We start from the raw sequence: 16,360 nt of genomic DNA, 5'->3' as shown, positions 1-16,360 counted from the left end.
CAGGAGACAGAGACGACCAGAGACTCATGGCTGAGCTGTACACAGTATCTCTTTATTCATGTGGAACACAGCACAATCTAATCTATCAAACTATCTATAATAACAATCCTGTCATTATATATATACTCACCAAGTAGAGTAGAAACAGGATGTGATATAGAGTGGGTGGAGCGAAAAGAGACTGGTGCAAATCAGGGTGTACTACGAGAGGGGGGCGGAGCAAAAAGACATGAACCAATGGAGATTAAACCAATGCCTTGGAGGGAGGGTGGTGCTTAGTTGACAGTGGTTATGTAAATAGAATACAGTGTTAAGCAGGGGGGATTAAACCAATGAAACAGAAGGGGTTTTAGAAGCAGAATTAGAAGCATACCAACAGATGTTGAGCTATAAGCTCAGACCAATAGGGACTTGGAGGTTATACAGGCTCTAGCACTAAATATAAATATGCATTTACATATGGGCCCTGGAGCAGGTGGATGGAGGTAAATAGTTAATGTTAGTCACATTTTTTTTTTATAAGAACGGGAGTTATTCCCTTCCCTAATCCAACTTCCTAGCCCTTTTCTCCACTCTGACACCATTCTCTCAGACAATATTTTCATGCAACCTCAGGCTAGCTACCAAAATCAAGCAAAATGACTATAGTTGTATGCTCCCAGGAACATGCCTAAAATGGTTCTCCTAGCTTTCTTCTACCCTAAAATCCCTAATCTCATCTGCTTTGACCCTACTTTCTGGTTCCCGTTCATTCATCTTGTCTCAACTTAGGTCATGCCACCTTCCAGACACCAGGCTACAGATGCTACCATGACTCCACTCCAACTTCTCTGGGCAGATGACCTCACCAACATCTCCAGAGATCTGGTCCACTAGAGAAAGATAGAAACAGGCTGGGGGTATGGATCGACCTATCAACACCCACACTCAGCAGGTAAGCACTACAGAAGCCAGAAATCTTACCTTCTGCTTCCCATAAACAACCTTGATCCATACTCCCAGTGGGGGAGAAGTGATAGGATGAAGATAAGAGGACTCTACACTCGAGCTCCATCAGTACTCAGAGAAAGAGAGAAGGAAAAGAAGGGGACATATGGACGTAGTTATGATGTCATGAGTGGCTTAGAGGGAACGAGAGGAGTGAACCAAAAAAAGAAGGGGCAACTATGTATAAATGTGGACAGATAGTTGTAGAGAAGATGGTTGGACCATATCTAAAAGTTAAGGAGAACAGTGGTGGATTGCAGTGAAGAGAGTGAAGATTCAGAACTTTGGTGGTGGGAATGGTGTAGATTCAAACCCCTATTGACATGTAATTCTGTAATATAAAATTACAAAAAAGAAAAAAAGAATAGGGAAGCTATCAAGGGAGAGTATTGGATACAGAGGTCTGGTGGTGGGAATTATGTGGAATTGTACCCCTCCTACCCTATAGCCTTGTCAATATTTCCACTTTATAAACAAAAATGTTTAAAAAGAGATAATCAGGCCTAATCCAAAAGGGTTGATTGGGAAGGGGGAAAAAATGTATGTGCACACAAAAACTGTGTGTACTCCCAAAAGGAAAGATCTTATGAGCAAAACAGAGAAGGTAAGCCCATGAAAGAAGCCTCAAGAGAAAGCCATCATTCCAATGCATTGAGCCTTGAACTTCCAGTGTCCAAAACCATGAAGAAATAAATGTTGGTTCTTTATGTCACGAGACTGCCTTATATTATTACAGTAGCCTAGACTAATAGTATAGCTGTTAGAACTTGCAACCCTAGAAAAGCTCTTCTATTTGACTCTAGAAGATGTTGGGGCCAGGTGGTAGCATACCTGGTTGAACACATGTGTTACAGTGCACAAGGACCTCAGTTATAGCTCCCAGTCCCCACCTGCAAGGGGAAAGCTTTGCAAGTGGTGAAGTAGTGCTGCTGGTTTCTCTCTCTCTTTCTCTCTATCTCTGCCCCCTTCCCTTTAGATTTCTGGCTGTCTCTATCAAATAAACAAAGATAAAAAAAGAAAGAGAGAAAAGAAGAATGTGATCAAGAAAAATAAGAAGTAGAAAGTGAAAGGAAGTATAAGAAGAGGAGAGGCATGGTGGTCTTCAATATCTATGTTATGAACCACAATATAAAAACATCACATTGGAGCCATGTGGTAGCTCCCCCAGTAAAGCATGCCTATCCTATCACTGTGCATGAGGACCTGAGTTTCCATCCCCAGGCCCACCTGCAGGTGGAACCTTCACAAACAGTGAATCAGTGCTGCAGGTGGCTCCCCTTCTCTTGCCTAGACTTTCTATTTCTATCTGTTTCTCATCCTCTACCTAAACAAAAGAAGGGAAATAAAAAGGAAAAAATAGCCACTGGGAGTAATGGAATTGTGCAAGCACCAGGCCCAAGTGGTAACCTTGGTGATTACAAAAGTTTTTTAAAGAAAATAAGTAAATAAAAACACCACAGATCTTCTCATGTCCCTCCAGTGAAGATAAAGTTTGCCTATTCAGTGGTCCCACTTGGAACTTGTTCAAAAAATGTGAATTTTTCACCCAAGAGCTTTCTGGCCACAAAAGTCCATGACAAAGAACTCCAAGGAAAGTGTTATTTCTCACAAAATCAGCTCTGCCCCAAAGAGAAGATGATAGTAGAAGCTTAGCAATTTGTAAAAGTTCTCGTTTCCAACAGAAATAAAACAAACTAGCAAAATTTGAGAGAAGCTCTCCACTCTACATACGACTATGACAAGTGAAAAATGAAAGTCACTATGAGATAGACACAAATGTGAAGTGTCCCCCCATCCTCACGCCCATCCCCACCCCCAGTCATTCAACTTCTATGATGATCACACTTTCCCTCTAATTTGAGAAGTCAACTAGGTAATTGTTAGTCAATAATAAAGACAAAAAGCAAATGTAATTTGAGAAATCTCTATGCAGATAGATGTCCTCTTATGTCTTCTCATCACAGTGGGTAGTCCTTGTCTTCTCTTTTCACACACAATGGGTGCCCAGCTAGTGTTAATAAATGAGCACTACAGCTCATTGTACAGATAGGAGAGAACCACCTCAAGGGGAATGTGCTTTCAGTTGGCATTTATAAAGGACCCCATTCAGATATGAAAGCTAGCAGTCACCCCTAGCTTCTAAAGCATGCAATTTATACTCAGCTTTTGCTTACTTAGCAGCTGAGAGAGAGAGAATGAAAAAGAGAGAGAGAATGAAAAAAAGAAAGAGAGAGAGAATGAAAGAGAGAGAGAGAGAGACTCTAGTTTTACTTTGAATTTGCTCCAACCTGACACAGGATTATCCTTTTGAAAAGAAATTACGTATTCAATAGCAAAGTGCTTGGCAATTTACTGGCTAGGGACTCCTTTAATTCATTGTATAGCAGAACAGTTAGATTGTATTCCATTTATTATAAACACGGGTTTGCATAGAAGATTTGCTGTTTTATTAATCCATCACATAGTCTTTCCAGAAATATGATGAATGAGATAGCATAAAATGTCATTCTTTTATGTACTTGAGGTGGTTTGGCAATTAATGCATCAAGACTTTGCTACTCTTTGGAATCAAAGGCTGTTTTCTGATATGGATCCATCTTGCCCACATCATCTATGAAATTTCCCAGCACAGGATAAATCCAAGCATTTGACAGCGTTATTTCTATCAGGTTATAACCTTATTTGATAAACATAAATCAACAGCAAAACTATACCAGATTAATGAAAGCCCATCAGAAAGTGAACCATATTATTCTGTTGCTGGGGAATTAGAGCTAAGACACATTCTAAAGTATTCAGAACAAATGGGTCAGGCTCTTTAGAAGTATATTTAAAGTGACTGGGAAAGGAGGGGAGAAAAAAACACCACCACCCTCAGGATTACATGTTCACCACATCATGTCTTAGAAGCTAAAACAGGAACAAAATAAAATGGAGTGTGTTTTGCACAGATGAGCAAAGGCTTCTTCAGTTATGAAAGTGTAAACTGATTATAGAATCCCAGAGACAAAGAAATATTATAAACACACAGCTCACTGCCTACCATATATACAACATGAAAACCAGTTACACCTTACAGCATGGCAGAGGGCAGGAGGAGGGAAGAAGAAAAAGGGAAGGAAGGGAAGGATAGGGGAGGGGAGGGGAGGGGAGAGGAGAGGAGGGAGAGGGGAGGGGAGGGGTGGGGAGGGGAGGGGAAAGGAGAGGAGGGGAGGGGAGGGGAGGGGAGGGGAGGGGAGGGGAGGGGAGGGGAGGGGAGGGGAGGGGAGGGGAGGGGAGAGGAGGGGAGGGGAGAGGAGAGGAGAGGAGAGGAGAGGAGAGGAGAGGAGAGGAGAGGAGAGGAGAGGAGAGGAGAGGAGAGGAGAGGAGAGGAGAGGAGAGGAGAGGAGAGGAGAGGAGAGGAAAGGAAAGGAAAGGAAAGGAAAGGAAAGGAAAGGAAAGGAAAGGAAAGGAAAGGGAAGGAAAGGGAAGGGAAGGAAAAGGAAGAAAATGCAAGAAAAAATGAAATTTGCACATTTTGCTACACCTAGCTCCAAACGATAACATCATGTCTAAAATAAAGAATGTCACAAAGTTCTGACTAGTGTAATTATTGAAGAGTGCTAACACCATCTTTTTTTTTTAGAAAGACAAAATTGTCATATTCAGATTCTGACCTTTTACCACACAATATGAAACCATTAATAAAATTTTATTTTAACACCAACAAACCCAAAATGCTTTGAAATATCAATTTTAAAGCATATTTTCTTCTGTATCCTTTATTATAAATGTTACACAGACAAAGGCAGAAACCAAAAATCAATTTTTAATATATTTCTTCCTACCACAGGGCATGAGAAACATTAATGGTTTCTGCATCTACGTGGTTACAATTATTAGCTTTGCTTTTCAAATGTGGCATTCATAAAGTATTCTGGGCTCATATTTTCAAGGAGGGGGGAAGCAATTCCTAAGGTTTCTCTGAATGTAAGATAATAAGCAATAATCCAGGATCTTGAGAGTCACACCATTACTTGCTTCCCCCATTCAGCATTGTGATATTTACATGATCATTTACACAGAAGCAGCAGAACAACTTAAAACTTAATGATCCCAATTCACAACCCTGCAGGGGGGATGAGAGGCTGTTGTAAACTTATTGAGGGATGTTGCCATGGGTCCTTGCTACACAGGGAAGGAAAATAACCACTCAGATGGCGTTGTTTCACCTCTACAAAGATAAGCGCAGCTGTACTTTGTACCTCTTAGCTTTCTGTGTCCGTGACTTTAGGATGATGGCCAAGGACAAGTATAGAAGATGTCTCCTCTTTCATCTGCTCTTAGTGCCTGGCCTCTCCACAACACCACTGCTTTCTCTCCAGGGGTGGTCTTGCCGAGACTTCATCAAGGACTTGGCTCTCTCCAAGTCATTAGACAGATACAGAGACCAGCCCATTGAAAAGATGGCTTTTTAGTTGATGCTATTTAGCACCATGGGAATGCTCAGGCCCTATTTTGGTGCAACCCCAGTCTTGGTTTTGCTTGGATTCACTAAGTGACCTCATGTCCCTTTTCCTCTGGTGAGATTATTTGAGCCAGCATTACTTCCTGTAGCTTGAATTCAGACCATCAGCCAACAGGAAAAGGGGGATGAGCAGCCTGGTCTCTACTTTTCCCCAGACATATAGTCAGTAAAGTAATGTCCTTTACCTGCCCAAATGTCTCTAGGAATTCCCCTTCTCATCCTTTGCAAGACATTCAAGGCTCTTGTCAACTGGTCCCACCCTAGCCACACAAACTCAACTCCTTCTGTCTACTACTGGGAATCCACTTACTTACTTAACACTCAAATCTCTCTGTCTCCTCTTGGTCATTCCACATAGTGAATTCCCCCCTTTTCTTCTCCTTCTCCTTCCTCTTTTTTCTTCTTCTTTTTTCCTCCTCTTTCTCTTCCTCTTCCTCCTCCTCCTCCTCCTTCATTTTCTTCTTACTAGAGCACTATTCACCTCTGGCTTATAGTGGTATATGGGATTGAAACTGGCATCTAGGAGCCTCAGATATGAGTGTCTGTTTGAATAACCATTATGCTATCTTCCCTGTCCAGTGTGTGTGTGTGTGTGTGTGTGTGTACTCTATGAGCATTATGTGCACTTAACCGGTTACACCACCACCCGGCCCTGTGTGTGTGTACTCTTCATTTTTATAAGCAGTGTTTTTCAGCTGGAAACAACAGTACCCACCTAGACCAGCTGAAGCCATAAAAAAAAAAAAAAAAGCAAAGTATGTAAAGTACTTCCCAAGGAGTTGGGTGGCTGAGTACACATGTTACAATGTGCAAGGACCAGGGTTCAAGGCCCTGTTCCCCACCTGCTTGGGGAATGCTTTGCAAGTGATAAAACAGTGTTTGAGATATCCCTCAGTCTCTCTCCCTCTCTATCACCCCCTCCTCTCTCAATTTCTGGCTATTCCTACCCAATAAATAAAATAAGGATAATAAAAAAAAGTTAATAATAAAATATTAAAAAGAAAGTACTTCAAGCTAAAGACTAAGCACATGTCCAAGCAATGCTCACACCTACTCAGTAGATGTCCGAGGCCTGTGTAGCCACCGATTCTCTAGTGCCCCAGGCAGAATTAGTATAGAAATCTTCCACTAGCTTCCTTTCCCTGCTGCCTTCGATAACTCATTCTGAGTGAAATCTACGCCTCCCATACTGTTTCCAAATGGAAATTTCTTAAGTGTAGAACCTAGACCATGTGACTTAAAGGCTCCAGGGAAGCAAATATTTGTGTTCTGTCTTCAAGGAGGCCCAAATTCCCACAGTGCTAGGTGATTGTGAACCTGACACATGTCCACTAAGTCTTTGCTGCACACACCTTCTTTGAGTTTTCTAATAGATAATGTTCTTCCTTGTCTCTGAGCTCCTTTTAACTTATTATCTACATCTCAATTGTTCAGCTTGATCAAACACATTCAAAACCACATTATGATTTGCAAAGCATTTCCACACATATTATCTCTTCTGATCTCCTCAACACTGTCAGTGGGTATCCCCTAGTGAGGAGAGCTGAGGCACTGGAGTTTTTGGTGAAGATGAATGCTTTGCTCAGCTTCTGACTTAAAACACACCCAACCTATTATCTTCAGTAACTGCTACCCGCACCATGAAGAAACCAGAATGCCTTGAGTGTCCAGCTTTTCTAACTGCTGACCTCTTTTTTTCTTTTCTTAAAAGTAAATATGTATTTTTTTAAATATTTTGTTTTAATGACAGAAACACACACAAAGAGAAACACCAGAGCACTGCTCAGCTCTGGTTTATGGAGGTACAGGGGATTGAAACTGGGAGTTTGGAGCCTCAGGCATGAAAGTTATTTGCATAACCATTAGGCTGTTTTCCCAACCCTAATTGCTGACCTCTTGCCTCAAGGAGCAAAGATAATTTTGCAGGTATCTTCAGCAGCATTCCGCCACACCTGTAACCACTCCCACTTCTGAGTGGTCCTCCCGCAGCATTCCAGCCACACCTGTAATCACTCCCATTTCTGGCGGTACCTTCTGTAACTTCTTCCTCAATATTCTCTCTTTCTGAACATGTCCGACAAAGATAACAGTACACCAACATTGCCAAGGAAGAGGAAGTTGAAATGGGTGAAGAATACCACTTCTGAAGTTGGGCGGTCGTGCAGCGGGTTAAGAGCATGTGGTGCGAAGCGCCAGGACCTGCATAAGATCCCGGTTCTAGCCCTGGCCCCCCACCTGCAGGGGAGTCGCTTCACAGGCAGTGAAGTAGGTCTGCAGGTGTCTATCTTCCTCTCCCCCTCTCTGTCTTCCCCTGCTCTCTCCATTTCTCTCTGCCCTATCCAACAATGGCAACATCAATAAGAACAACAATAATAACCACAACAATAAAACAAGGGCAACAAAAGGGAATAAATAAATAAATAAAATATCACTTCTATAAAAACCTCCTCTTATGGATCTTACAACCAACCACTGGAGTCATTTGGGAACAGTTAGGGAAATCAGGTGTGTGGAATGACAAAGTAGAATTTCTGAAAAAGGAGATCAATATTAGTCATGAATATTGACTCATGTCAATATTGACTCATGACTCATGTCTCAGCACAGACAGAGGGTAGACTGTGAGAAATAGCCCAGTTGGCTGTAGCCTTTTAACTGATGTCTATCAGTCCAGTCTGACTACAGACCCCTGACGTTTATGTAGTTATGTCTACATAACTACAACCAGGCCTTGTTTTTCTCCAAAATCAGCTTAGACTTCCCAGCCCTTCTTAAATCTCCCATTCCCATTATAGCCACATTGTAAACTCAGACTTCCTGGCCCAAAGCCCCTTCCTCAATCTCTCTTTCCCAGTATAGCCACATTGTCCTGGCCAAAATCCCCTTCCTTGCACTTCCTTTCCCATTATAGTAGACCCCCAGCTTCCTCCTAATAGCCACTCCTATCCCCATTTCCCCGAAAGTAGTTAGATTGTGAGCCAATTCCCTCTCACCAAAGGGGAAGAGGACAAGTTGTTCCCATGTCCAGTAATGTATAAAAGGGCTCTGAATATTGCCTTTGGTGTGCTTGCTGGCTTATATATATATATATGTAAAACTTTTGCTTTGCTCATAACTCTCCATGTCTCAGCCCTTGTTTTAAGGCATAGACAGGATGTGTTTTGTGCAATAAATCCAGGGAAAGCTGTGTGCTTTTAAATACTGGAACTTCTTCACGTATGTTCTTAAAAAAAAAAATTATGATTGCTTTCCTGCATTTTGCCCCTTTTGTTTGGGGACATGGAAGCTGGAAAGTCAAGGAAGTGCCGGGTAGAAAGAAAAAGTCGTTGAGGGAGACTGGATTTATGAAAAATAAAGCAGAAGAGGTTGTACAACAAACACGCCCTGAGGCAAGAAAGAAGATGCAAGACCAAGAGAGAGGCCCAGGATTCACTGAACAAAGAGCAGGATGCCTGGACTCAGATGCATGGAGAGGAAGGCCTTTTCATTTCATTTCTCTTCAGACACTGAAAATGTACACACTCCTACCCAGAGGCAAAAGATCTTTCTGGGAATCTCCTCAGAATATGTGCTCTCTCCCCTCAACAAGGGTTTATTTTTGTCAGGAGATAGATTTGTTACTATAAGAAAGAGTATCAAAAGAACAGAGGTTTAGACAGGACAAAAGGGTTTTGTTTCACTTAATCATAATAGTTTAAATACCATGCTGTCTTAGGCTGAGATGCTTGATCTGTTTCTGGTTCTCAGCTTGAACGCTAAGTACTTAATAAACTCTCCACACTGTTTCTAACTCATGATCTAGAGGGTTACTCCAGCATTTACTCTCATTAAAACATCCCAGCCAGTCAGAAGGAGAATCAATATGTAAAGCCTGCACCTGCCTTTTATGGGTTGGACCTGGAAGTTGAAAATAGGAAGCTCAGTTACATTCCATTGGCTAAAATGGTTATATGGCCCTGTGCCACAAGAAAAACAAGAGAAATGGGTGTATAACTCAGTGGTCAGGGGCTCAGCTAGAACCCAGAGCTGTTGCATGAAGGAGAAAATAAACAATACATAATAAAGGACAAGCAAAAGCATTTGTAAAATGTTTAGAAATGAAAAACACGATAAATATTAAGGTCTGCAGTATACCAAAGTACAAATAATAAGAACACCCTGGTAAGTACAAAAAGAAACACCCACTCTACTCTCATTAGAAGGGTCAATCATATTGAATAGGTAGTATTAATGGTATGGGGTGTCAGGAAGACAGACATAACTGATCATTACAAATGAGAATCTAGTTTGAACTACGATGGGTGTCATGAAGGAGAAGTAAACAGAGTAGCAAGTGGGGTCAGGCAGTGACTCACCCAGTTAAGTACACGTGTTACTATGCACAAGAGCCCACCCATTTCAAGCTCCCAGCCCTCACCTATATGTGTGAAGCTTCTCAAAACCTGAGGCAGTGCTGCAGATAGCTCTCTTTTTCCCCTTTCAATTTCTCTGTCCTATCAAATAAAAATAAAGTAAAGCAAAAGCGGAAAAATGGTCTGAGGGAGGAGTGGATGTGTCTGGCAGTTTCTGAACCCTAGCGATAATCCAAGTGACAATTAACAACAAAAAAAAAGTGCAAAGAATACCAGTCCTAAGATGTTATATGAAGCGTTTGCCAAGGATATGGCCTCCAGGATTATAGCTGAAATAAAGGTAACGGGGTTCCCTGGCAAGGGCAAAACACAGATCGGCACATCTGGGAGACATACTATTTTATTTTTCTTCTTTAAAAAAAGTTTGATTAGGGGTCGGGTGGTGGCCCAGTGGGTTAAGTGCATGTGGCGCAAAGCGCAAGGACCTGGCTTAAGGATCCTGGTTAGAGCCCCTGGCTCCCCACTTGCAGGGGAGTTGCTTCACAGGTGGTGAAGCAGGTCTGCAAGTGTCTGTCTTTCTCTCCCCCCTCTGTCTTCCCCTCCTCTCTCCATTTCTCTCTGTCCTATCCAACAACGAACAACATCAACAATGACAATAATAATGACCACAAGGAGGCTACAACAACAAGGGCAACAAAAGGGGGAAAAAATGGCCTCCAGGAGCGGTAGATTCATGGTGCAGGCACCAAGCCCAGCAATAACCCTGGAGGGAGGAAAAAAAAAAAAGAAAGAAAAGAAAAAAATAGTTTGATTAATAGTAAGTTATAAGATTGCATGATCAGATGATTACAGTGTCTAGTTCCATATCATATCCACCACCAAAGCTCTGTATACCACCCCATGTCCCAAAGATAACCACCATGGTTCTCACAAGTCTTAGAAATAGTTTCCTTGCTTCTGTTATTTTTTTCTTTGCAAGTTCATGCATATCATTTAGATTACATATATGAGTGAAACCATCCAGTACTTTCATCTCTTTACTAATTTCACTAAACATAATTATTTCCAGTCCCACCCATTTTGTCCCAGAGGACATAAAATCACCTGTCTAGATAGCAGAGTAGTATTTCATGGAATATATACTGGGGAAGTATTAAAATTAGTCTTGAGATAACCTTTAATCCAGCCTGAAAATCATTTTGGCATTATAAAGGAGAATGAACATATGAAATTTACATATGTGTGAGCACACATAGTAAATATTATACATAATATATAATATTTTGTATGCATGCATATGTGTATGTACTTGCATTTATATATATATATGATTTGTAAATGAGTAGATATTTATATATCTATTTGAGTAGGTGTAAAAACACTTTTGCTGATAGAAATGTACCATAAAAACAAGTAAGCTAATTATACTTTAGCTATACAGAATAAAATAAATAAGATCTATAATAAAGGAAGGAACAAGAAGACCATCTGAAGAAACATCAAGAAGAATGGTGCATCTGGAGAGCAGAGAGGGGTGCTGGTGTTTGATGAGCCCCAGAAGGAAACAGGCTAGGTCAGTGTAGGAACCTCCTCCATGTTGTAAGAACACAAGAAAAAAGACATCCCATGGTTATCCCTCAATAAAATTTATTTATGGATTCAATAAATAAAGGGAACTTTTCAATAAAAGAAATGTATGCTTTAAAAAAATCTCTAGGGAATAAATTTAGAAAACAAGAAATGTCTTATCAGGAAGCTGATAAGACAAAGTTGGGTGAATAATCACATAGCACTCTGCACAGACATATTCCTTTATCAAAAGGTCTTTTCTATCTATAAAGTTATCAGATTCTACTACCATATCTTTAAAATGATGAGGTCAGGGATTCCTATCTCCATCTTTCAGATGAAGAAACTGAAATTCCCAGTGGGAAGATCTCCCTAAAGTCTCACAGCTCATGGGAAACAGATCAAGGACAGAAACCCAGCTGTCCACACCCCCAGCCTACAGTGCCCATTGTCAGGCAGGACATGGCGAGTGAGTGAGGCTGCAGGGAATTCTGGGTGCCTTCGGGAAGATACGAATTAAAGCTGTCAGAAGATGCCACTGTATTCATTGTCGGAGAGCACTGACAAACAATTTTTAGAGTGTCCGGAAGACAGAAATGGAAATAATTAAAGGCTTGGGAATTAAAACTGAAAAAGATTACAGGGCCATATGAATGTTTGGAGGACAGAAACCAAGAGATGCGTTACTCACAGCCTTCATGTCCATCAGTATTTATTACGTGGTGGGTGGGTAGCCAGCTGCCCTTGACTTTCAAAGACTTCCTAATGAATGGGAAACAAGCTTTGTGTTTGATTTTTATTTCTGTATGAAGTGTGAAGGAATGAATCTGAGATAGCATACATGAACATATTAACACTGAGTTGCCACTTTGGCCCAATTTTTATTTTTTCTTATTATTTCTCTGTATATATTTGACTGTGGAGGCTTCACTTATTGAGTCCATTACTCCTGGATCACCTGTTTCATACTTTGGACAGACACAGGAAGGCACAGTGAGAGAGGGAAAGATGGCAGCTCAGCTCCATTATCCCTGGAGAATAACACCAGTGCCCTGGTGCTGCCATGTGGCACCGGCTCAAAGCCAGGGTGTGTGCATAGAAAGCTGCACAAGCTCCTGGGTGAGTTATCACCCCACCACACTATTTCTTGAGATGAGTGACAGGCAGGCAGAAAGAGGTAATTGAAAGAGAGACACCAAGCCCAGCTTTACCATCTATAGAGTTGCTTTGGTGCTGGGGATCCAACCCCGGGTCTGATGCACAGTAAGGCAAACACTTTATCTGCTGAACCATCTCTTAATTGCAACAGTTTTAAATTATATGAGGACACACTCTATACACAATGCATAGATTAAGTGAGCAAAAACAGTTTTCAGCATGTAGAATTCACTTCTGATATTCCAGAAGATGAAGTAGGGAAGGCTCACAAGCAGTGTCCATGAAGCTAGAAAGGCAATAAAAGAAGCAAATTGTTGTAGTCTGAGCACCATTCATTCAGAAGTGTCTGTCAGACACAAAGCAGTGAAGGCTAAAGAAAATGAGATAGACCCCAGCAAGTTTTCATACCAGCCTTAACATCAACTGCAGGTGTTGGTTCTTATGTCTGTTTAGAAAGAACTATTTTGGCTAACTAGACAGGTAAGAAGTATAAGTAAATGAACATCTAGAAATATATTGAATATGAGCCATTACCTGTTTAAGTAGGAGGTGCTTTCAAATTTCAGGCTGAATAAGAAAAAAAAATCACAAACTATAAATTCATACACAAATGGCAATTTCCAAGAGATTAGAGAGAGAATTTAGATGTTTCTACTTTGCATTCAAGCTATTGAACAACAACAAAAATATGTCTTTTTGCTGTGACTATTGCTCATTAAAAGCCAAGTGTGCCAGAAGCATACCTCAACCAATTCCTTTAATGAGAGAATGCTGGTTAAAATGGTACACTATTTTGAAATGTCTGTAAAGAAATTAGAATATCTGCTCTTCCAGTCACAGTTTTGAGACTAAGTCCTAGGTAAATCCCAGAATATTTTTCTTTCTTTCTCTTCTCTTTCTTTTTAATTTCTTTATTGGGGGATTAATGTTTTATATTCAACAGTAAATATAATAGTTTGTATATGCATAACATTTCTCAGTTTTCCACATAACAATACAACCCCCACTAGGTCCTCTGTCATCCTTTTCCAGAACCTGAACTCCCCACCCCACCCCAGAGTCTTTTACTTTGGTGAAATACTCCAACTCCAGTTCAGATTCTACTTGTGTTTTCTCTTCTGATCTTGTTTTTCAACTTCTGCCTGTGAGGGAGATCATCCCATATTCATCCTTCTGTTTCTGACTTATTAAATTTAACATGATTTATCCAAGCTCCATCCAAAATGGACTGAAAATGGTGAAGTCACCATTTTTAATAGCTGAGTAGTATTCCATTGTGTATATAGACCACAACTTGCTCAGCCACTGATCTGTTGTTAGACACTGGGGTTGCTTCCAGGATTTGGCTATTACAATTGCTATGAACATAGGTGTACTCAAATCTTTTTGAATGGGTCTGTTGGGTTCCTTAGGATATACCCCTAGGAGAGGAATTGCAGGATCATAGGGTAGGTCCATTTCTAGCCCTCTGAAGAGTTCTCCAAACTGTTCTCCACAGGAGTTGGAACAATTTACATTCCCACCAGCAGTGCAGGAGGGTTGCTTTCACCCCACAAGCTCTCTGGCATTTGTTGCTGCTACTTTTTCTGATGTATGACATTCTCATAGGAGTGAAGTGGTATCTCAATGTTGTCTTTCTTTGCATTTCTCTGACAATCAAAGACTTGGAATATTTTTTCATGTGTTTTTCAGCCTTTTGGATCTCTTCTGTTTGGAATATTCTGTCCATGACCTCTCCCCATTTTTGAATGGAGTTACTTGTTTTCTTGTTGTTGAGTTTGGCAAGCTCTTTATATATTTTGGTTATTAGCCTCTTGTCTGATACATGGCATGTAAAGATCGTCTCCCATTCTGTGAGGGGTCTCTTTGTTTGGGTAGTGGTTTCCTTTGTTGTGCAGAAACTTTTTAATTTGATGGAGTTCCATAAGTTTATACTTGCTTTAGTCTTCTTTGTAATTGGATTTGTTTCATTGAAGATGTCTTTAAAATTTATGCAGAGAAGAGTTCTGCCAATATTTTCCTCAAGTAATTGATAGTTTCTGGTCTAATATCCAAGTCCTTGATTCACTTGGAATTTAGTTTTGTGTTTTCTGAAATATAGTGGATCAGTTTCATTCTTTTGCATATTTCAACTCATTTTTTCCAACACCATTTGTTGAAGAGGCTTATCTTTCCTGTTTAATCGTCTTGGCACTTTTGTCAAAAATTAGATGTCCATAGGTATGGAGGCTTACTTCTGGGCTCTCAATTCTATTCCACTGGTCAGTGTGTCTATTCATATTCCATTATCAAGCAGTTTTGATTACAATGGCCATGTAATACAATTTGAGATCTGGGAGTGTGATGCCTCCATTTCTGTTCTTTCTTCTTAAAATAGTTTTGGCAATTCTAGGTATTTTCTGGTTCAAAATCAACATTTGTAGCATTTATTCTATTTTCCTAAAAAAATGTTTTTGGGATCTTGAAGAGGATAGCATTAAATTTGTAGATGGCTCTGGGTAGTATATTCATTTTAATGATGTTAATTTTTCCAACCCATGAACATGGAATATCTTTCCACTTCTTTGTGTTTTTTTCTATCTCCTTGAGTATAATTTTCATTATACAAATCTTTTACTTGTTTGTTTAGGTTTATTCCTAGATATTTTTTGTTTTTGTTGCTATAGTAAAATGAATTAATTTATGGATTTCAATTTCTTCTAAGATAGTGTTTGCATAGAGGAATGCCACTGACTTTTGTATGCTAATTTTGTAGCCTGACACCTTACTGTGTTACCTGATGAATTCCAAAAACTTCTTTCTGGATTCCTTAGGTTTTCATATGTATACTATCATATCATCTAACAAATAGAGAGTTTGACGTCTTCACTTCCAATCTGTACCTGTTAATTCCTTGCTCCTTCCTGATTGCTATGGCAAGAACTTCCAACAGTATACTGAATAATAATGGTGATAGTGGGCAGCCCTGTCTAGTACCTGATCTGAGGGGAAATGTTTCCAGTTTTTCACCATTGAGTATGATGTTCGCTGTGGGTTTGCTATATATAGACTCCATTATCTTGAGGAATTTCCCATCTATTCCCATTTTTTATAGTGTTTTGATCATAAAGGATGTTGAATCTTGTCAAAGACTTTCTCTGTATGTATTGATATGACCATGTGGTTTTGGTCTTGCTTTTGTTGATGTAGTGGATCATGTTGATTGATTTACATACATATATTAAACTAATCTTGCATCCCTGGGATAAACCCCACTTGGTCATGATGAACAATCTTTTTAATATACTGTTGTATCCAGTTGGCTAGAATTTTGTTCAATATTTTAGCATCCATGTTCATCAGAGATATTGGTCTGTAGTTTTCTTTTTTTTTTGGTTGTGGTCATGTCTGCTTTTGGTATCAAAATGATGTTGGTTTCATAGAAGCTGGAAGGGAATATAACTATAAATTCAATCTTCTGGAAGAGTTTTAAAAGTAGAGGTATTAAAACTTCCTTGAAGGTTTTGTAGAATTCATAAAAACCATCTGGTCCAGGAATTTTATTCTGGGGAAAGTTTTTGGTAATACAATTTTGTTGGCTGTGACAGGCCTGTTCATATTATCTAGTTCCTCTTTATTCAATTTTGGAAGTTCATAGGTATCTAGGAAATCGTCCATTTCTTCCAGGTTCTCTAGCCTGGTGTCATATAGTTGTTCATAGAAGCCTCACATAATATGTTGAATTTCTGTGGTGTGTGTTGTTATATCTCCTCTTTCTTTTATGATCCAATTTATTTGGGTCTTCTCC

General features: G+C 40.0%; 1 protein-coding gene across 1 annotated transcript in view; it reads right to left on the bottom strand.

Annotated features, from left to right (window-relative positions):
• The window catches only part of PPARGC1A (PPARG coactivator 1 alpha), an 883,428-nt gene that overhangs the window by 244,663 nt on the left and 622,405 nt on the right, over positions 1 to 16,360 (bottom strand). The gene's annotated exons all lie outside the window — the stretch shown is intronic.

This window comes from Erinaceus europaeus, chromosome 3, assembly GCF_950295315.1.
Source record: "Erinaceus europaeus chromosome 3, mEriEur2.1, whole genome shotgun sequence".
Taxonomy (NCBI): domain Eukaryota; kingdom Metazoa; phylum Chordata; class Mammalia; order Eulipotyphla; family Erinaceidae; genus Erinaceus; species Erinaceus europaeus.
Note: the sequence above shows the minus strand (reverse complement) of the source record. Positions and strands in the feature narration are given on the sequence as shown.